The sequence below is a fragment of the Giraffa tippelskirchi genome, chromosome 4 (assembly GCF_054371585.1).
Source record: "Giraffa tippelskirchi isolate mGirTip1 chromosome 4, T2T-mGirTip1v1.2.pri, whole genome shotgun sequence".
Classification (NCBI taxonomy): domain Eukaryota; kingdom Metazoa; phylum Chordata; class Mammalia; order Artiodactyla; family Giraffidae; genus Giraffa; species Giraffa tippelskirchi.
The window spans coordinates 44,590,502-44,611,911 of NC_137278.1; the positions used below are offsets into that span (position 1 = coordinate 44,590,502).

The 21,410-nt window shown below is 39.0% G+C and overlaps 1 long non-coding RNA gene and 1 pseudogene across 2 annotated transcripts in view; one reads left to right on the top strand and one right to left on the bottom strand.

Annotated features, from left to right (window-relative positions):
• LOC145544973 (uncharacterized) overlaps positions 1–21,410 on the top strand; it is a 156,894-nt gene that overhangs the window by 16,133 nt on the left and 119,351 nt on the right. For both annotated transcript variants that reach the window (XR_014081772.1, XR_014081771.1), the window contains exon 3: positions 6,313–6,439. This is a non-coding gene — a long non-coding RNA (uncharacterized LOC145544973). The remainder of the gene's footprint in view (positions 1–6,312; positions 6,440–21,410) is intronic.
• LOC145544491 (multifunctional methyltransferase subunit TRM112-like protein pseudogene) lies at positions 1,709–2,073 on the bottom strand (annotated as a pseudogene).

Here is a 21,410-nt window from a genome sequence, read left to right on the forward strand (position 1 = left end):
TTACTTCACTTAGTATGATAATCTCTAGAGCCATTCCTGTTGCTTCAAATGGCATTATTTCATTCTTTACCATGGTTGAGTAGTATTTCATTATGTCTATATAGCACATCTTTATCTTTTCATCTGTCAGTGGGCATTTAGGTTGCTCCCATGTCTTGGCTATTGTAAATAGTGCTGCAGTGAACTTTGAGGAGTATGTATCTTTTCGAATTAGAGTTTTCTGCAGATATATGCCCAGGAGTGGGATTGCTGGATCATATGGCATCTCTACTATTAGTTTTTTAAGGAACCTGCATACTGTTTTCTATAGTAGCTGTGCCAATTTATATTCCTACCAACAGTGCAGGAGAGTTCCCTTTTCTCCACACCCTCTCCAGCATTTGTAATTTGTAAACATTTGAATGATGGTGGTACCTCATTGTAGTTTTGATTTGCATTTCTCTAGCAATTAGCAATGTTGAGCATCTTTTCACGTGTCTATTGGCCATCTGTGTGTCTTCTTCAGAAAGTGAAAGTGAAAGTTGCTCAGTTGCATCCAGCTCTTAGAGACCCCATGGATTATGCAGTCTGTGGAATTCTCCAGGCCAGAATACTGGAGTAGGTCACTTTTCCCTTCTCCAGAGGATCTTCCCAACCCAGGAATCAAACCCAGGTCTCCCGCATTGCGGGCAGATTCTTTACCAGCTGAGTCACAAGGGAAATCCAAGAATACTGGACTGGATAGCCTCTCCCTTCTCTAGTGGATCTTCCTGACCCAGGAATCAAACCGGGGTCTCCTGCATTGCAGGCGGATTCTTTACCAACTGAGCTAAAAGGGAAGCCCAGCTATTTAGGTCTTCTGTCCGTTTTTTGATTGGGTTTATTGTTGTTGTTCTTGAGTTATATGAGCTGTTTGTTTATTTTGGAAATTAAGCTTTTGCTGGTCGCATCTTTTGCAAGTTTTTTTCCCATTCCATAGGTTGTCTTTTCATTTTCTTTTATAGTTTCATTTGCTGCGTAATAGCTTTTAAGTTTGGTTAGGTCTTATTTGCTTATTTTTGCTTTTATTTGTATTGCCTTGGGAGACTAACTTAACAGAACATTTCTGCAATTTATGTCAGAGAATGTTTTGCCTATTTTTTTTCTAGGAGTTTTATGGTGTCATATCCTACGTTTAAGTCTTTAAGTCATTTTTAGTTTATTTTTGTGTGTGATGTGAGGATATGTTTTAAATTCATTGATTTATATGTGTCTGCCCAATTTTCCCAATACCACTTGCTGTAGAGACTGTCTTTTCTCCATTGTATATTCGTTTTTTTTTTTGGTTTTGAACCTTTAATGAGAAAAAATATAATATCAAGCTCAAAAACATAGTGTGTTTGTTGTGTCAATAGGCCAAGGATTAGGGATATACAGGATAGGACTGGCAAACAAGATACATGTCAACAAAGATACACATGATTATAGAGTGAAAAACTGGTGTCTGGCACAATTTTAAGTCTCAGTTTCCTCATCACGGGCTTCTCTGGTGGCTCACTTGGTAAAGAATCTGCTTGTAACACAGGAGACCCAGGTTCCATCCCTGGGTTGGGAAGATCCCCTGGGGAGGGGAATGGCAACCCATGCCGGTATTCTTGCCTGGAGAATTCCATGGACAGAGGAGCCTGGCAGGCTACTGTCCAGGGGGTCACAAAGAGTCAGACATGACTGAGCAACTAACACACTTTCCTCACCACTCAGCAGCCAACATGTTGGGAATCCCGTGGCTGATGGGGAATAGACATCCTGACTCTGGGCATTGCAGGATGCTCTCCAACACAACCACCTCCAGCAGCATATGGTGCCTCTTTCTCAGAAATTTCTTGTCATGCTTATATCCCTGAATCGTTTCTTTGGGCACGTCGATCAGATGCAGGCTGTTGGCAGCCTCCAAAGCGCTTCCCACTCCACTTTGTGTTACATACATGCTACGAAGTTAGGGTTGAACTCCACAGGGTTGGTATGGACCTCAGTGGCCTGGAGATGCAGAGGGAAGCCACAGGACCTCACTCCCCACACATGCAAGTTCAGCAGATTGTGGATGAGTAGCTTCATGTTTATGTTACACGTTCTTGCAAAGCTGGAACCAGAAGCTCCATTGTATATCCTTCCCTCCTCTGTTGAAGATTAGTTGACCAAAGGTGTGTGGGTTTATCTCTGGGCTCTCTATTCTGTTCCATTGATTCAGATGTATGTTTTTGTGCCAGTACCACACCATTTTGATTATTGTAGCTTTGTAGCATTGTCTGAAGTCTGGGAGATTTATGCCTCCAGCTTTGTTGTTTTTCCTCAGGATTGGTTGAGCAATTCTGGGTCGTTTATGGCTCCACAAAAAATTTTGAGTTATTTGTTCTAGTTCTGTGAAAAATGTCATGGGTAATTTGATAGAGATCACATTAAATTTATAGATTACTTTGGGTAGTATAGCCATTTAAAAAGTGTTAGTTTTTCCAATACAAAAGCATAGGATCTTTCTGTTTGTTTGAATCATCTTCAGTTTCCTTTATCCATGTTTTATAGTTCTCATCATATAAGCCTTTTACCTCCTTGGTCAAATTTGTTCCTAATTTATCTTTTGATGTGATTTTAAAAGGGATTTTTTTCTTTCCCTTTCTTATATTTCATTGTTAGTGTAAAGAAATGCAACAGATTTCTGTATGTTAATCTTGTATCCTGTTTTTGCTGAATTTGTTTATCAGTTCTAGTAGTTTTTGTGTGCAGTCCACATTTACTACTGCAGGAACTGAGTGTCGGGGAAGTTAAGTAAATTGTTCCAGGATATGTAGTAGGTAGTACAGTGAAGATTCAAATCCATGTTTTTGGATTATGTGAACAGTGTACTGTCTCCTTGTGCTTGCCCAGTCCCAGACGTTAGAAGTACAAAGAAATACAAAGATGAGTAAGGCACAGTCCCTGCCCTCCAGAAGCTTAGAAATGTAAGCAGTTAGAAATGTAAGCAGATAACTGAAGTAAGTTCTAACTCTGTGTACTAGAGAGTTATCCAGTCTCCTGGAGTAGCTGCAGCATAAGGTAGATGTCATATCCCAGGTCTCTTTTTCAGTCTGAAGAAGAAGTATTAGTCGCTCAGTTGTGTCTGATTCTTTGTGACCCTGTTGACTGTAGCCCGCCAGGCTCCTCTGTCCATGGAATTCTCCAGGCAAGAATACTGGAGTGGGTTGCCATGCCCTTCTCCAGAGGATCTTCCTGACCCAAGGATTGAACCTTGGTCTCCTGCATTGCAGGAGCCACTGGGGAAACCATCTGAGCCACTAGGGAAACCCTATTATTTTATTTTATAGTACTTGTAAGTTTTACTTTCTTGATAAAGATTAACTCATAATTCTCATTTAATAATGTTATGAGGTAGTTGCTATTATATTCCCATTTTACAGGTGAGAAAATAACATATAGGTAGGTTAAATAATTTATCCAAAGTCACACACTAGTAAGTGGCAATGCTAGGATTCAAATTCAAGAAGTTTAGCTCAAGAGTTTATATTTCCATCACTAGACTTTGTTGCCTCTAAACCTTTCTAGCTCAGAAAAATTAATGTTAGCATCCACCAAAGTGATCTGATTCTAGGGCATTGACCCATTCAGTTCAGTTCAGTTCAGTCGCTCAGTCGTGTCCGACTCTTTGCGACCCCATGAATCGCAGCACACCAGGCCTCCCTGTCCATCACCAACTTTCAGAGTTTACCCAAACCCATGTCCATCGAGTTAGTGATGCCATCCAACCATCTCATCCTCTGTCGTCCCCTTCTCCTGCCCTCAATCCTTCCCAGCATTAGGGTCTTTTCCAATGAGTCAACTCTTTGCGTGAGGTGGCCAAAGTATTGGAGTTTCAGCTTCAACATCAGTCCTTCCAATGAACACCCAGGACTAATCTGCTTTAGGATGGACTGGTTGGATCTCCTTGCAGTCCAAGGGACTCTCAAGAGTTTTCTCCAACACCACAGTTCAAAAGCATCAATTCTGCGGCACTCAGCTTTCTTCACCATCCAACTCTCACATCCATACATGACCACTGGAAAAACCATAGCCTTGACTAGACAGACCTTTGTTGGCAAAGTAATGTCTCTGCTTTTAAATATGCTATCTAGGTTGGCCATAACCTTCCTTCCAAGGAGTAAGCGTCTTTTAATTTCATGGCTGCAATCACCATCAGCAGTGATTTTGGAGCCCAAAAAAATAAAGTCTGACACTGTTTCCACTGTTTCCCCATCTATTTCCCATGAAGTGATGGGACCAGATGCCATGATCTTAGTTTTCTGAACGTTGAGCTTTAAGCCAACTTTTTCACTCTCCTCTTTCACTTTCATCAAGAGGCTCTTTAGTTCCTCTTCACTTTCTGCCATAAGGGTGGTGTCATCTGCATATCTGAGGTTATTGATATTTCTCCTGGCAATCTTGATTCCAGCTTGTTCTTCATCCAGCCCAGCGTTTCTCATGATGTACTCTGCATATAAGTTAAATAAGCAGGGTGATAATATACAGCCTTGACGTACTCCTTTTCCTATTTGGAACCAGTCTGTTGTTCCATGTCCAGTTCTAACTGTTGCTTCCTGACCTGCATACAGGTTTCTCAAGAGACAGGTCAGATAGTCTGGTATTCCCATCTCTTTCAGAATTTTCCACAGCTTATTGTGATCCACACAGTCAAAGGCTTTGGCATAGTCAATAAAGCAGAAATAAATGTTTTTCTGGAACTCTCTTGCTTTTTCGATGATCCAGTGGATGTTGGCAATTTGATCTCTGGTTCCTCTGCCTTTTCTAAAACCAGCTTGAACATCTGGAATTTCACGGTTCACATACTGTTGAAGCCTGGCTTGGAGAATTTTGAGCATTACTTTACTAGCATGTGAGATGAGTGCAATTGTGCGGTAGTTTGAGCATTCTTTGGCATTGCCTTTTTTTGGGATTGGAACGAAAACTGACCTTTTCCAGTCCTGTGGCCACTGCTGAGTTTTCCAAATTTGCTGGCATATCGAGTACAGCACTTTCACAGCATCATCTTTCAGGATTTGAAATAGTTCACCTGGAATTCCATCCCCTCCACTAGCTTTGTTCATAGTGATGCTTTCTAAGGCCCACTTGACTTCACATTCCAGGATGTCTGACTCTAGGTGAGTTATCACACCATCGTGATTATCTGGGTCGTGAAGATCTTTTTTGTACAGTTCTTCTGTGTATTCTTGCCACCTCTTCTTAACATCTTCTGCTTCTGTTAGGTCCATACCATTTCTGTCCTTTATTGAGCCTATCTTTGCATGAAATGTTCCTTTGGTATCTCTAATTTTCTTCAAGAGATCTCTACTCTTTCCCAATCTGTTGTTTTCCTGTATTTCTTTGCATTGACCCGTTAGGTGCCATCTTATTGCTTAACAATGAACAATGTAACTATCAAGTAGACTGGATACACTTGTTCTGTTTATTATGTTCTTTCTAGGCAGTTCTACCTAGAAAGGCAATTTACAATCAAAGGCTTGTTGGCTTGCTTGGAATCAGATCAAGGGAAATTACCTGGTTGATCCTAAGGACCTTCTGATTCCATTTGCACTATAAGGTTATGTCTGTGGCAACCATTTCCCTGTAAAATACTGAAGGCGTACTGCTTTAAGATGTTTTTTAAACTTACAGTGATGACCAGTCTTCCTCAAGGTTTGAAATACTCTTTATTTAGACATTGTGTTAGTCAAGCTTCCTCTGTTTGTAAGTGTGGACATCCCAACTCAAATAAATGTAAGCACAATGGAAATTTCTTGACTCATGTCCCTGGCAAGTTAAGAGATGGATATAGCTTCTCGTATTTTCACTCAAATGAAATCATCCTCCAGATCTCTTTTTTTATCTGTATCCCTTCCCCTCCACAACTCTTGGCTCTACTTAGCTCTGTGTGTTGACCTCATTCATTCCTAGATAAAGATACTACCATGATGGGTTTCCTATCTTGTTTTGTATCAATCAATATGGTCAAGAGAATGAGATACTCTTGTTTAGTTTGGCTTGGTTCATTTGTCCATCTGTGTGGCCTTAAGGGTCTGTGTTTACTTGATAATCCCACCAGAAGAACATGTTGGAGTGAAGAAGGCTACATTCCTCAAAGGAAGTAGGGATGATGTACAGACAAAAACAATAGTATCAGTAAATCATATTGTAGCCTGAGATGAGAAAAAATTCATTAAAATAGATTCTGTCCTTATTTAAAATCTTGATGGGTTCATCATGGATTTTTTGTATTAATTTTCATTTTTAAAATATTTCATTAAAATATTATTTATCTTGATTTTTCAGTTTTTTGGCATCCCTTAAATTTTGCATTAAAGACAGATATCTCACTCGCCTGGCTTCCTGACCTTAGTCTTGACCCTGTTACAAGAAGTCAACTTACTTCAGAGGTTAACATGGTGACTGGCTCAAAGTAAGTGCTCAATAAGTGTTTGCAAAACAAATAGATTTATGAATAAATTGAAAAATTTAGTCTCTGAGATATATGATGAAGCTGCCTTCTATCGTTTTTTAATATACAAAATTACATGTTTTATAAACTCATGTTAAGCAAACTCATAAGAAACTGAATGATAATCAGAACATTAGTTTAAAAGTCTGCAATTAGAAATGTGAGAAAATAAACTTCTTGGAGAGAAGGGTAGAGGAGTAGAAAGGTTACTGATGTTTGTTGTGCCCATGTACTATGCATTTTATTTATTTATTATCTACTATATGAGGCATTTTGTGTATCATTGCATTTAATACAAGTCTATGTGGCTGATATCTTTATATTGTTTAAATAAGGAAGCTTAGGCTCAGACAAACTTGTTCTATAACTAATAAGTGACAGAGAAAGGATTTTAACACATATCTTTCTGTATGAAATGACCTTATTCTGGCTGCTGTGTATATTGGAGGCAAGGTAAGCTAGAGTAGAAGAAAGAGAAAAATACAACTGTATCTGTCCACAATGTCAAACCCATGTCTTACACATAAACACTCAAAATATAATTATGAAACAAATGCATAATAAATAAAACTTCCAATTGGTCTAGATAAATTAGTTACTTTGGCTAACTAAAGCATTATTCCCTTCTGAATTCTACTTTTTTTTTTCATTTAAACACAAAAGAGAAATAACTTACCTCTTCTCCACACGCCCTAAGTCTTAAAGTAATTCACAATTATGGATAGTAGTCTGAGAACATTCATCTTATCACCTCTCACCTAAAATTCAGAAAGGTGTATGTGTGTGTGTGTGAAACACACTGAACACGTACATGCATTCATTCTTTAATGCATTTAAAATGTACAGTATTTATTGAATACCTACTATTTCCATTGGACTGTTTTACATTTCTACATGCTACACACACACACACACACACACACACACACACACACACACACACACACACACACACGTGCATGTCAACTTATAACAGCTTGGAAAAGCAAGAAAGAGTTTTATCAGAAACATTGGGAAATCCCTACGATATCTAACACAGAATCAGATATATCTAGGAACAAAACTAAATGAAACCATGACCCAAAAACTTGCAGGAGAGGAGGGTTATAGAAATATGTCATACCAACTCTGGACTCAATGAATAAAACAAGTGAGATGGACAAGCCCTGGACATTCGTTAAAGTGATTAATTGAGGGGATATATAAGAATTAACTAGGCTGGGACTTCCCTGGTGGTCCAGTGGCTAAGACTCTGCACTATCAATCCAAGGAGTCCTGTTTCCATCCCTAGTCAGGAAACTAGATCCATTATGCCACAACTGGGAGGTCTCAGGCTATAACTAAAGATCCCAAGTGCTACAACTGAGACTCTACACAGCCAAATAAATAAAACCAAGTAACTAGGCTGGTTAACCATCAGCCTGTCTCCACTAAACAGCAAGTGGCAGCAATGCTTGTTTATTGGCTAAAGAAATATGGACACTGAAGCTGAAGAGAGGGAGTGATGCTCCCTGAGCCAGCTCCTGACCCCCGAGAGAGACAGGAAATTCCTCAAAAGAGAAGTCATTAAGACACTCTTCCTAGTAGCATGTCTCTTCCCTTTAGTTAAAAAAGGGCAAGCTATTATTACATGTATTGAGCAGGAAACTAAGGATTAAGAGGTACAAGATAAACAGATATAAAAATCATCAAAATTTTGTGGAAAATCAATCCTATGTAAGAAAACCACTGATCTCAACAAAGAGGAGAGCTAAACATTCAAGGAGAGAGTTTATTGATGATCTGTTAAAAGAAGAGAGATAGTTGAAGAATATATTAGTGAGTGGAAGATAGAGGCTGAGAAATTTTCCCTTTTTCATTTCAAAAGACAAAAGTTAAAAGATCTAGAAGATTCAATGTACATGTTCAGTTCAGTTCAGTAGCTCAGTCATGTCCAACTCTTTGCGACCCAGTTAACTGCAGCATGCCAGGCTTCCCTGTCCATCACTGACTCCCAGAGTTTACTCAAACTCAGGTCCATTGAGTCAGTGATGCCATCCAACCATCTCATCCCCTTCGCCTCCCACCTTCAATCTTTCCCAGCATCAGAGTCTTTTCAAATGAGTCAGTTCTTCACATCAGGTGGCCAAAGTATTGGAGTTTCAGCTTCAACATCAGTCCTTCCAATGAATATTCAGGACTGATTTCCTTTAGAATTGACTGGTTGTATCTCCTTGCTGTCCAAGGGACTCTCAAGAGTCTTCTCCAACACCACAATTCAAAAGCATCAATAATTCGGCACTCAGCTGTCTTTATAGTCCAACTCTCACATCGATACACGACTACTGGAAAAACCATAGCCTTGACTAGACGGACCTTTGTTGGTAAAGTCATATCTCTGCTTTTTAATATGCTGTCTAGGTTGGTTATAATTTTCTTCCAAGGAGCAAGTGTCTTTAAATTTCATGGCTGCAGTCACCATCTGCAGTGATTTTGGAGCCCCCAAAATAAAGTCTGCCACTGCTTCCACTGTTTCCCCATCTATTTGCCATGAAGTGATGGGACCAGATGCCATGATCTTAGTTTTCTGAATGTTATGCTTTAAGCCAACTTTTTCACTCTCCTCTTTCACTTTCATCAAGAGCCTTTTTAGTTCCTCTTCACTTTCGGCCATAGGAGTGGTATCATCTGCATATCTGAGGTTATTGATATTTCTTCTGGCAATCTTGATTCCAGCTTGTGCTTCATCCAACCCAGCATTTCTCATGATGCATTCTGCATATAAGTTAAATAAGCAAGATGACAATATACTATACATCCTTGACATACTCCTTTCCTGACTTGGAACCAGTCTATTCCATGTCCAGTTCTAACTGTTGCTTCTTGACCTGCATACAGATTTCTCAGGACGCAGGTCAAGTGGTCTGGTATTCCCATCTCTTTAAGAATTTTCCACAGTTTGTTGTGATCCACACAGTCCAAGACTTTGGCATAGTCAATAAAGCAGAAGTTTTTCTGGAACTCTCTTGCTTTTTCGATGATCCAATGGATGTTGGCAATTTGATCTCTGGTTCCTCTGCCTTTTCTAAATCCAGCTTGAACATCTGGAAGTTCACAGTTCACATACTATTGAAGCCTGGCTTGGAAAATTTTGAGCATTACTTTGCTAACGTGTGAGATGAGTGCAACTGTGCGGTACTTTGAGCATTCTTTGGCATTGTCTTTCTTTGGGATTGGAATGAAAACTGACCTATTCCAGTCCTGTGGCCACTGCTGAGTTTTCCAGATTTGCTGGCATATTGAGTGCAGCACTTTCACAGCATCATCTTTTAGGATTTGAAATAGCTCAACTGGAATTCCATCACCTCCACTAGCTTTATTCGTAGTGATGCTTCCTAAGGCCCACTTGCCTTCACATTCCAGGATGTCTGGCTCTAGGTGAGTGATCACACCATTATGATTACCTGGGTCATGAAGATCTTTTTTGTATAGTTCTTCTGTGTATTCTTGCCACCTCTTAATATCTTCTGCTTCTGTTAGGTCCATACAATTTCTGTCTTTTATTGTGCCCATTTTTGCATGAAATGTTCCCTTGGTATCTCTGATTTTCTTGGGGAGATCTCTAGTCTTTCCCATTCTATTGTCTTCCTCTATTTCTTTGCACTGATGGCTGAGGAAGGCTTTCTTATCTCTCCTTGCTATTCTTTGGAACTCTTCGTTCAAATGGGTATATCTTTCCTTTTCTCCTTTGCCTTTCGTTTCTCTTCTTTTCTTAGCCATTTGTAAGGCTCCTCCCACCACCACTTTGCCTTTTTGCATTTCTTTTTCTTGGGGATGGTCTTGATCACTGCCTCCTGTACAGTGTCATGAACCTCCATCCATAGTTTTTCAGGCACTCTGTCTATCAGATCTAATCCCTTGACTCTATTCGTCACTTCCACTGTATAATCATAAGGGATTTGATTTAGGTCATACTTAAATGGTCTAGTGGTTTTCCCTATTTTCTTCAGTTTAAGAAGAGAGAAAAAGAGAATGCAGAGGAAAAAATAGTGGTAAAAGTGTTTTTTTCGGAGTTTAAGAAAGATGCAAGTCTTTAAGTTGAAAATATTAGCCAAAATGAACAAAATAGAACCCAAACTAAGACTTGTCATGGTGAAATTTTAGAACTCTAGGGATAAAGATAAAGTCCTAAAAGCTTCCAAAGGGATAAACAGATTAAGCTCAAAGGAATGAGAAACAGTGTGGCATCAGATTCCTCATTGGCAACACTGCTGGAAGACATAACATTGTCTTCTATGATCTGAGAAAAAACTAAGACAAACTAGCTTTCGAGTGAGAGTATAGAATATTTTTTCATACCCAAAGGTTCAGAACTTTAACCCCTTGCCCCCCAGATCTTTATTGAGATAATCATTTGGATATGTAGTCTAGGAAAATGAACAATAATCCAAGAAAAAGGAAAATGTAGGATTTAGTAACTAAAGTGAGGGGGAGACTGGGTAGACTTGGAGCACAGTGTATTCTGGACTACTACTGATCTTGTATCCTGGACCTCCAACACCACACCAAATAGGATCCATTCCAATTATAGATGGTATTTCAGATTTTCATCACCAACAGGCTTCTCTTAAAGAAATATAATCATAAATTTTGTTGGCTATAAATACCCAATAAATAGTAACTTTAAAAAATTGGGGGTGGGGAGGTGTAACAGAAAAGTTCTAGATAGAGGTGGACTTAACTTCAAGCAAATAAGGCTTAAGTTTTAGGACCCTCAGTGACAAGGTCCCTAAAGGCTCAGTCAGGCTCCTTAGAGTGAGGGGAGGATGTTAGCAGCCCCAGCCCAGTGGAGGAATGCTTCCTTACCTGGAGTCACCTGCCTAGGCTATCTAATTCTCTTTCACCTCTTTATTTCTCTTTCTTCCCATTACAAAGGCTATTTTAGATATTAGAAGAGAGCAGCCAGATTTCAGAACAAGGGTAAAAATTATTTCCATGGAAAGATCTCAGTATACTCCCCAAGTAGGTAATTCCTGTTGTTCTACTAGTGTTGAAATCAACACCCAGATATTATATGACCCCCTCAAGTCACAAATCAGCAAATAATAGCCACAGCAGCATAGTAATAGAATCCCCAAGTCTTGTCTTACACTCCTGTGTCTAAGCACACTGGTATATCTCTTGGGTAGTTATGCAGGTCTGTGCTGGTTGATCATGCAGAAACTCCCGAGGATAGTGCCACTGACCTTGCAAAACTTGGCGCATTCCTTCAGTAATTGATACGTCCTCAGGCCTTACCAGCTTGTGACCTCAGAACAAGGTCACGCAGCTTAATATCCAGCCTGCAGATGTGAGCCCCTGAAGTTGGGAATCTGTTCTTCTGCTGGATCCACACATTCCTCCCCACCTCCCCCCAAATCCAAGGAGTATTTAGGAGTTACTTTTCATCTCCATCAGTCCCTCACTTGCATGAGTTTCCTCCAGGGCCCTGGGAGAAGCCCTGGCAGTGTTTTCAAAATGGGTGTATGTTTTTATAAAATTTGTAAATATTTTTATAGCAGCCAGTTGACTTGTGTCTCTTTCTACTGTTTCCATCCCTTTACATTTTCCTGTTTACGGTGGTACTAGAGCAGCTGTGGGCCTTTTTATAGGATTTGGCTAAGAGAAGGCTAAATACTATATTATACATATATGTTCCTCAAAAACATTTTTTAAAAAGAAAGATAAGTTGGAAATATGCTAGTTTTAGCAGATTTAATGTCAGGTATTACTGACATACAACAAAGGCACATTTTTAAAGTGTACAGTTTGGTAAGTTTTGACTTATGGATAGCCTGAAAAATGATCGCCAAATCAAGATAATGGACAAACCTATCACCTTTAAATGTTTCCTCATGCCTCTTTGTAATTCTTCCCTCCTGCCTTCACTCCCATCCCCAGGAAACCACTGATCTGCCTTCTGCCAGTATAAATTAGTTTGCATTTTCTGTGATTTTTCTATAAGTGGAATCATACAGTATGTACTTTTTGTCTGGCTTTTTTCACTCAACCCAGTTATTTTGAGATTCATCCATGTTGTGTGTATAATAAAATAGTACTCAATTTTATGGATATGTTGCAATTCTCTTATCCATTCTACTGTTGAGAGACATTTGGATTGTTTCCAGTTTGGGGGTGTTACAAAGCTGCACTGAACATTTATGTATGTCTTTGTATGAACATATGCTTTCATTTTTCTTGGCTGAATACCTGAGAATAAAATGACTGTGTCAGATGGTAGGTATATATTTCATTTTTAAGAAATTGCCAAGTCTTCCCAAGTGATTGTATCATTTTACATTCCCACTAGCAATGTATGAAAGTTCCAGTTGATCTATATCCTTGCTGATACTTATTATGGTCAGCCTTTTATTTTAGCCATTCTAATAAAGATAGTGGAATCTCACTATGATTTACTTTAATAGCTAATGATGTAAGTATCTTTTTATGTGCTTACTTGCCATCTTTATAGCTTCTCTATGAAGTATCTTTTCAAGTCTTTTGCTCATTTTTAAATATTTGTTTGTTTAAATATTTGTTGTTTCTTTTCTTATTTTTGAGTTTTGAGAAAGTCTTTATAGATTCCAGATAGTCTCAGATGTGATCTGGTTCCATGTAACCAGGATAAACCCATCACTATGAATGACAGAATATTTCCCAAGCTGATTACTGAATCTTAAATAATGCCACATGTGAGACATATTCTACTCCACCCTTCATTGTAGTCTTTACAGTACTGAGCCCAACCACTCTGTAGGGGAAAAACATTTGCTGTGTCTCCTTTCCTGTCACACTAGTGCCACACTTCACTTCTGCCACCAGGTGTGTAGCTTTTCAACACATCTAACAGTTCTTTGATACTAGCTGGGTGTCCCATAATTTAACTCAATTCTGACACTATCTATTTGGAGATAGTACCATACCTCATAGGTTAAGGGCTCAGTCCCACAAGACACGCCCCCCCCTCAACACACACACCTTCAGATGCCAGTCACAAGTCCCAGATTGTCACCTGTGGTTCTGACTGATCAGCTATAAAACTTATAACCTACTCCTTAGGTTTTATTATTTGCTAGAATGGTTACACGACTGAGCGACTTCACTTTCACTTTTCCTTTTCATACACTGGAGAAGGAAATGGCAACCCACTCCAGTATTCTTGCCTGGAGAATCCCAGGGACCGCAGAGCCTTGGTGGGCTGCCGTCTATGGGGTCGCACAGAGTCGGACACGACTGAAGCGACTTAGCAGCAGCAGCAGAATGGTTCTCAGAACTAAAGGAGACATTTAACTCACATTTACCAATTATTATAAAAGAATATGATAAAGGATACAGATGAATATCTGTATGGTAGAGATGTATAAGGCAATGTATGGGGGGAAGGGCACAGAGTTTCTGTGTCCTTGTCAGGCATGCCACCCCCCTGGTACCTCCATTCTCCATGTGTTGACAACCTGGAAGTTGCCAGTACTTTGGGGATTTCTATGGCGGCTTCATCACATAGTGAAGACTGATTATTAACTATTTTCTAGCCTCTCTCCCCTTCCTGAAGGGTTAGGGGGTGGAGCTGAAAGTTCCAAGTTTCTAATCATGGTTTGGTCTTTCTGATGACCAGCCCCCATCCAGAAGCCCACCAGCCACTGTCTCATTAGAACATAGACACTCCTATCACTTAGAAAATTGCAAGAGTTTTAGGAGCTTTGTGCAGGGAACCAGGGGCAGAGACCAATAAATACATCTTCTATTATTTCATGCACTCTGAGTTCTTTTCACAGATCTTTTTCTAGCATGAGAAGACAAGTTCAAACCTGCACAGTAACGTGCCTGCCAGCTAGCCTTACAATCTCCCGAAAGCAAATGCTTTAACAAAAATACAAAAGAATCATCAGTTGCTGTAATTAGAAAAACAAAAAACAAAACCAGTTCTTTTACTGGAAAACATATAGTCCTGCTAACATTTGTATCCCTGAATGAAAGACTTAACATTTTAAGCTTTCAGCTGCTTTACAATTGCAAGCAGTTTGTCTTCACAGCATCTCTAAGAACAATTGATGGATTCCTACTTGTCATTTCCATTTTGGCAGCTTTTCCACAAAGCAACAATCCCTTCTACAGAATTTCTGTTATGGTGGGGGGTGAGAAGTCTCTGGATCAATGAATAAGCATTTTGGAGGTTTCTAACGCTCCCAGATGTGTGAGCCTAGCATCTAGTCATTTCCAAACACTGGTAAAACTGACAGAAGAGGGAGAGTGTGACCCTAAATGGAGTCAAGAAGTGGATGGCAGAATGTTTTTTCCATTCTAAACTTTTCCCTGCTACTATAACCTTTAGTTATACAAAAACAAATAAAGATTTTACAGAGGGGCATGGAATAGTAAACTTCATGAAAATTAGAGCTAAAATTGTGCGAAGAACAGCTGTAGGTCAGCTAAAACTGATTGGAAGCCACAGAGCAGAAAAGGAGCTGAGGGAAGTCAGGAGTCTTGGAAAAAATTGGCAGTAGTATTAAAATTGGTTGTATCTCTGGATACCAGGAATATGAAAATATTTCCCAAAGTTTTACCATTTTTCTACCTTAACTCCCTTTTTGTTTATGCTGCTTCTTGGTTTAAATGAGAAAATTCCTTAAGTCATCTTTCATCAGATTTTATTGCAGAATCTTGCAAAATTTTGGAAACTAAAACCAAGTCAACCAAAGGAATTTTTTAAAAATCACAGTTGTTTGGAAAGTATTTATTATGGGATCAAAAAGCATTATACCCTTCAACATCCTCTGACCACCTTATCATAGTCAATGTAGTCATCATCATCATCTTTACATAACTATTGTCTTAATTATTCAGTTCAGTTCAGTCACTCAGTCATGTCAGACTCTTTGCGACCCCATGGACTGCAGCACGCCAGGGTTCTCTGTCCATCACCATTTCCCACAGCTTGTTCAAACTCATGTCCATCGAGTTGGTGATGCCTTCCAACCATCTCACCCTCTGTCGTCCCCTTCTCCTCCTGCCTTCAACTTTTCCCAGCACCAAGGTCTTTTCCAGTGAGTCAGTTCTTCACGGTAGGTGGCCAAAGTGTTGGAACTTCAGCTTCAGCATCAGTCCTTCTAATGAATATTCAGGACTGATTTCCTTTAGGATGGACTGGTTGGATCTCCTTGCAGTCCAAGGGACTCTCGAGAGTCTTCTCCAACACCACAGTTCAAAAGCATCAATTCTTCAGCACTCAGCTTTCTTTATGGTCCAGCTCTCACATCCATACATGACTACTGGGAAAACCATAGCTTTGAGTAGATGGATCTTTGTCAGTAAAGCAATGTCTCTGCTTTTTAATATGCTGTCTAGATTGGTCATAACTTTTCTTCCAAGGAGCAAGCGTCTTTTAATTTCATGGCTGCAGTCATTATTTTCAGTGATTTTGGAGCCCAAGAAAATAAAGTCTGTCACTGTTTCCATTGTTTCCCTGTCTATTTGCCATGAAATGATGGAGCTGGATGTCATGATCTTAGTTTTTTGAATGTCAAGTTAATAGTTAAGAATGTTGAGTCTTAATTATTAGCATTAACCATCTGCCAGGCACCAAACCACATGCTTTGTACGTAATATCTTTCAACATTTCAGAACAGCCCTATATGTTAGATGTTATCCCCTTTCCAATATTGAAAACCAGAGTCATAGAGAAATTAAGTAACCCACTCACAGTCACAAACCAGTAAACAGTGAAGTTAAAAATCAAATGCCAACCCATTTAACCCCACTGTCAGGCTCGTAACTGGCTCACCATATTCACATTTTCACTCAGTGATTGGTACTTGATGGAAGCAGATTTACCGTGATCTAGTGAAGCTTAGCTTTCAGGCCTTTTCATTTGTACGAGCGCCTTCCAAAGATATGTCTTTGTAAAATTAACAATCAGTTAAAACTGCTGTCTCTCAGTCCAACTCCTCCTCACATCATGGGGCATTGGAGTGGCTGTGGACATTTTTGGGATCATGCTGAATTGGGAGTTGGAGGATATATTTAGTGTGAGTTCTATGTGATATTTTATGTAGTTTACAGTCACTTTTGTGTACAGTTAAGCAACTACTATCTATGTTGGTGTAGGAATGGCTTTTAGTAATTCTCTTACCACTGATTGCGCCAACTCGCCAGGTGTTAATGACAGTTAAACCAAGAGTTAAAAGGTGGTGGGAAGGAAAAAGAACAAAGAAGGGATTAGAGCAAATATTACATTTTTGACATTTTAAATTAAATTTGTTTAAGAATTCAAAAATCTTAAGCTCCTTACTATTAGAATTAGCTAATTAAACCATTAATGAAATTAGGTACAGTATAATCTCTAGTACATTTTGGAGACATTTTATTAAGTGGTTTATATGAATGTTCATCATTTTTTCTGGATAATGTGCTTGTATGAAGCAACTAATTCCCCTGTGGTGCCTGATGAAGCATAAATTTGATGAGAAAGAGCCCTGGCGTATAATCACATGTGGTGTGTGATAAATTTATAACATTGGCCCTCCAAGCTTGAGTTGTCAGATGAGCAGTGAGAGGTCTACCTGGGACATAATCAATGAAGCATTTGTCAAGTGAATGAGCAAATGAATGCGTAAATGAATCATTAGATTTATAGGGTTTATATATGATCAGATTTACATATTATTCTCTAGATTGAGATCCCTTGGTTCAGAGAGGCTGAGTGATGCACCTCCTAACACTCAATGGCTTTCCAAGTGGTTCTGCTAGTGGTAAAGAATCTGCCTGCCAATGCAGGAGATACAAGAGACACTGGTTCAGTTCCTGGGTCAGGAAGATCCCCTGGAGTAGGAAATGGTAACCTGATCCAGTATTCTTGCCTGGAAAATCCCATGGGCAAAGGAGCCTAGTGGGCTACAGTCCATGAGGTCACAAAGAGTTGGACACAACTGAGTAACTGTGCAAACACACGCAACACTCAGTGGCAGAGTGAAACAAGGACTCAGGATGCCTAACTTTCAATCATGTGCTCTGTAATAAGATTTCAGATCATGGATATTTTCTAGAAGGCTTTAAATAAATCTTCACCATTTCTAACCACTAAAAGTACCTCCTTTATAGCCTAGAGACTGCTGTCCTTCTGTGGAAAAGAACTCCTTTTTAGAATATCAAGGAAATAAAGCAGTGATTGTTTTAAATATGACTTCATGTTATCTGACCTGGTTCTGATAGACAAGATGCCAGAAGAGTCTTGCAGAGGTGGGATGAGGTGGGGAGTTGGGGGTGGGAGATTCCCTGTTGTTGTTTAGTCGCTAAGTCATGTCCAACTACTGGAGACGTAAGAGATGTGGGTTCAGTCCCTGGGTCGGGAAGATCCCCTGCAGAAGGGCATGGCAACCCACTCCAGTATTCTTGCCTGGAGAATCTCTTGGACAGAGGAGCCTGGTGGGCTACAGTCCATAGGATCACAAAGAGTTGTACACGACTAAAGCGACTTAGCAGGCAGGAATGTCCAACTCTTTGTGATTCCATGCACTATAGCCCACCCGACCCCTCTGTCCATAGGATTTCCCAGGCAAGAATACTGGAATGCATTGCCATTTCCTTCTCCAGGGGATCTATCTGACCCAGGGATTAAACCTGTGTCTTGACTGCATTGGCAGATTGATTCTTTACTACTGAGCCACCAGGGAACCCTGGAGAGACTCTTTGGATCAAGGGTTTTCAAACTGAGAGTCTTGACCCATTAGTGATTAGTGAAATCAATTTAGTGGCTGAATAATAAAAAAGAAAATATCAGATTGCGTTGCCACATGATAAGGGAACTAAGTATTGCTTAGGTAAAATTTTGATAGACTTTGTCATAATATCTATATTTTTTAAGGTGGATTGTGGTCAGAATTTTTTTAATTAATTATATTTTTAATTAAAGTATAGTTGATACACAATATTATTTAAGTTATAGGTGTATAGTATAGTGATTCACAATTTTTAAAGGTCATACTCTGTTTATAATTAATATAAAACCTTGACTGTATTCCCTGTGTTGTACAATATATCCTTGTTGTTTATTTTATACCTAATAGCTTGTACCTCTTAATGCTCTACCCCTATATTGTCCCTCCCTCTAGGATTTTTTTTTTAAACTAGGGTTGGTGACCAAGTGCCTAGAACAGAATAAGAGTAAAACATTCGGCATAGTATTTATTTAGAGGGAATAAACCTAGGGGCAGAAATGTAATTGTTTTCGGTTGAAGGGAAAAGGAAAGAGGAGGACTACCACAGTTGGGTCAGCCCTTACATGATGCTCAGAGGAGGAAAAGCTCAGAGCCTGTGTTGTCATGCCAGGAGTTGAGGCCTGGAAGTCTCTACAGAATGAATGGGAGATCCAGGGCCCTGAAAAGTCTCTCACTGAATGGAGATTCAGCGTTAGCTTGAACCTGTGATGGAATCTGATGTGGACAGGCTTACAAGAGGCCAGGTTGAAGCAGAGATCACTGGGCTTGGGAGAATGTCAAGGTTGTTGACTTTGTAGGTGATTGAGCCCCAGGTTTATTCAGTCCTAGATTTTGAAGGTATGAAAGGCTATACCTAGAGTTTTTTGGGAGTGAGTGTAAAAACACTGGAGAAACTGGCATACTGGGCACCTACTGAATTGTGGGGGACCCTAGAGGCAGTGGGGTGGGGTAGACCAGAACTGTACAGTAGGATTAAGATGTCATCACTATTACCTGTTTTATTCAGACTCCTTATACACAAAAGTTAAATATTTATAATACTGAAGTACTATACCAAATAATATCCAAGTAGAATAATGAGTATAAAAGTTGTATATCTGCCTTTTTATTAGCATTTCCCTACTGAATCTTTTCCCATTCCTTTATTTTTAACTTTAACAAGTTATTTTAAGTGTATCTCTTGTAAATAGAAAATAGTTATTTTGATTTGAGAACATATCAAAATGTAAAACAGTGTTTTGATTAGGAAGATGAGTAACTGTCAAGATTCTAATATGTTAAAGAAGCAATTATAAGAAAATACTAAAAAACATTAACTATATAACTGGATGGGTTAAAACAAATAGTTTACCAAGTAGCTTGAAATACAGCTCACTAAATCTGAATCTGTAAAATTGTGATTACTTTAGAGTAAGTGACCAGAAGAAAAAGAGAGATGGGAGCAAATAGTACTATCAGATCATATTGACCAATTCCAGATTATTTGGGATTTGACATGCAGCTACTGTGGAAATTAAAAAATGATTTTAAGAAAGATATGTGCTTAATCTATTTTAAAAGTCATTTGAGGCCTTGGGAAAAGGTCAGAATTTAGCTTGAAATTTTTATATAAGAAAAAATCTCTAATATCAATAAATCTACATCTTAATGAGATATTTGTCTTCTAGCTAGAAGAGTAAAAAATACTTTAGTCTTAAAATTCCTGGGAAAAATACTTGAACCATGTTTATTATATTTATATAAAAATATAGTATAATGGCTCCACTGTCAAGAATTCCAGGAGTTGAGTATAGTTTTGTTATTGCTTTCATTTATGTTATCCAGTAGCAGGATAGGTTTTGGTTGAAATGTTTATGCTCTCTTACCTGATTTACTTTGTTATGTCATAAAGAAGACTGGCAAAGGATCAGAACCAGGAAAGTCAACCTGCCCACACTGGCATCAAACTTTCAGGATTATGAGCATCTGGTAACTCTCTGAGTGTACCTACTACAAATAGCTGTGAAATACATTATGTATGCTGCCATTATTCAGGTGGCTGCATTTTCTGTTCTGATTATCTTTGCATAGGATAAATTTTTTCTCAGTTTCTGTGTTAACAGAAAGAGGGTTAAGATTAGATGATTAGTGTGGTAAACATGGACTAACCCAACAGGGCCAACAGATATCAAGCAGAATCAGTTTCACTGACAAGCTAAGCCAAAACTTAAAACAATCCTTTTCTCAGGTAAGACAGAAATACTTTGTGGGCTATAGTTAGCTAATTTCAACAACAGCATTTGACAATGTATCAAAGCTCTCATACATCAGCCATAGTTAATTAGTATGAGTTAGCAATTATACTATTAATGTGGAAACACTGAGATACTATCTGAATGAAGCAGTAATTAGATTAGAAAGGATTTAAAAGATAACTCATTGGAAATCATGTTATCAGACTTATTGGAAAAATAATCATTGTTGAAACTGAGTTATACTTGGAGGTTCTATTTTCTCTACTTTTGTATATCTTTGAAGATTTCCATTAAATAAGTGATAAGGAAACAAAAGTGTAAAAGAACCTGAATCACTTTTTTTAACTCCTCTAGAAGTGAAAATAAAGTTTTAAGTGACAGGTTATGGAAAAAGTGAATGCTGCAATGAGTATAACTAGACCTTAGCACAAATTGAAGGGCTGACTCATTTGAAAAGACCCTGATGCTGGGAAATTTTGAGGACAGGAAGAGAAGGGAACGACAGAGGATTAGATGGTTGGATGGCATCACCGACTCAATGGACATGAGTTTGGGTAAACTCCGGGAGTTGGTGATGGACAGGGAGGCCTGGCGTGCTGTGGTTGCAAAGAATCGGACATGACTGAACGACCGAACTGAACTGAACTGAACCACAAATTGAATTAATAGTCATTAAAAATTTTTGCATTGATTTTTGTGTGTATAAATGTGTCAGCTTCAGCGCTCACAATGTATGTGGTGAAAGTGAAAGTCGCTCAGTTGTGTCCGACTCTTTGCGACCAGACTACTGGAGTAGGTAGCCAGAATCCTGGAGTGGGTAGCCGTTCCCTTCTCCAGGGGATCTTCCTAACCCAGGGATTGAACCCAGGTCTCCCTCAGAGACCTTGCAGGTTGATTCTTTACCAGCTGAGCCACCAGCAAAGCCCAATATATGTGGTACGGTTGAGTAAAATGTTTTTTGTAATT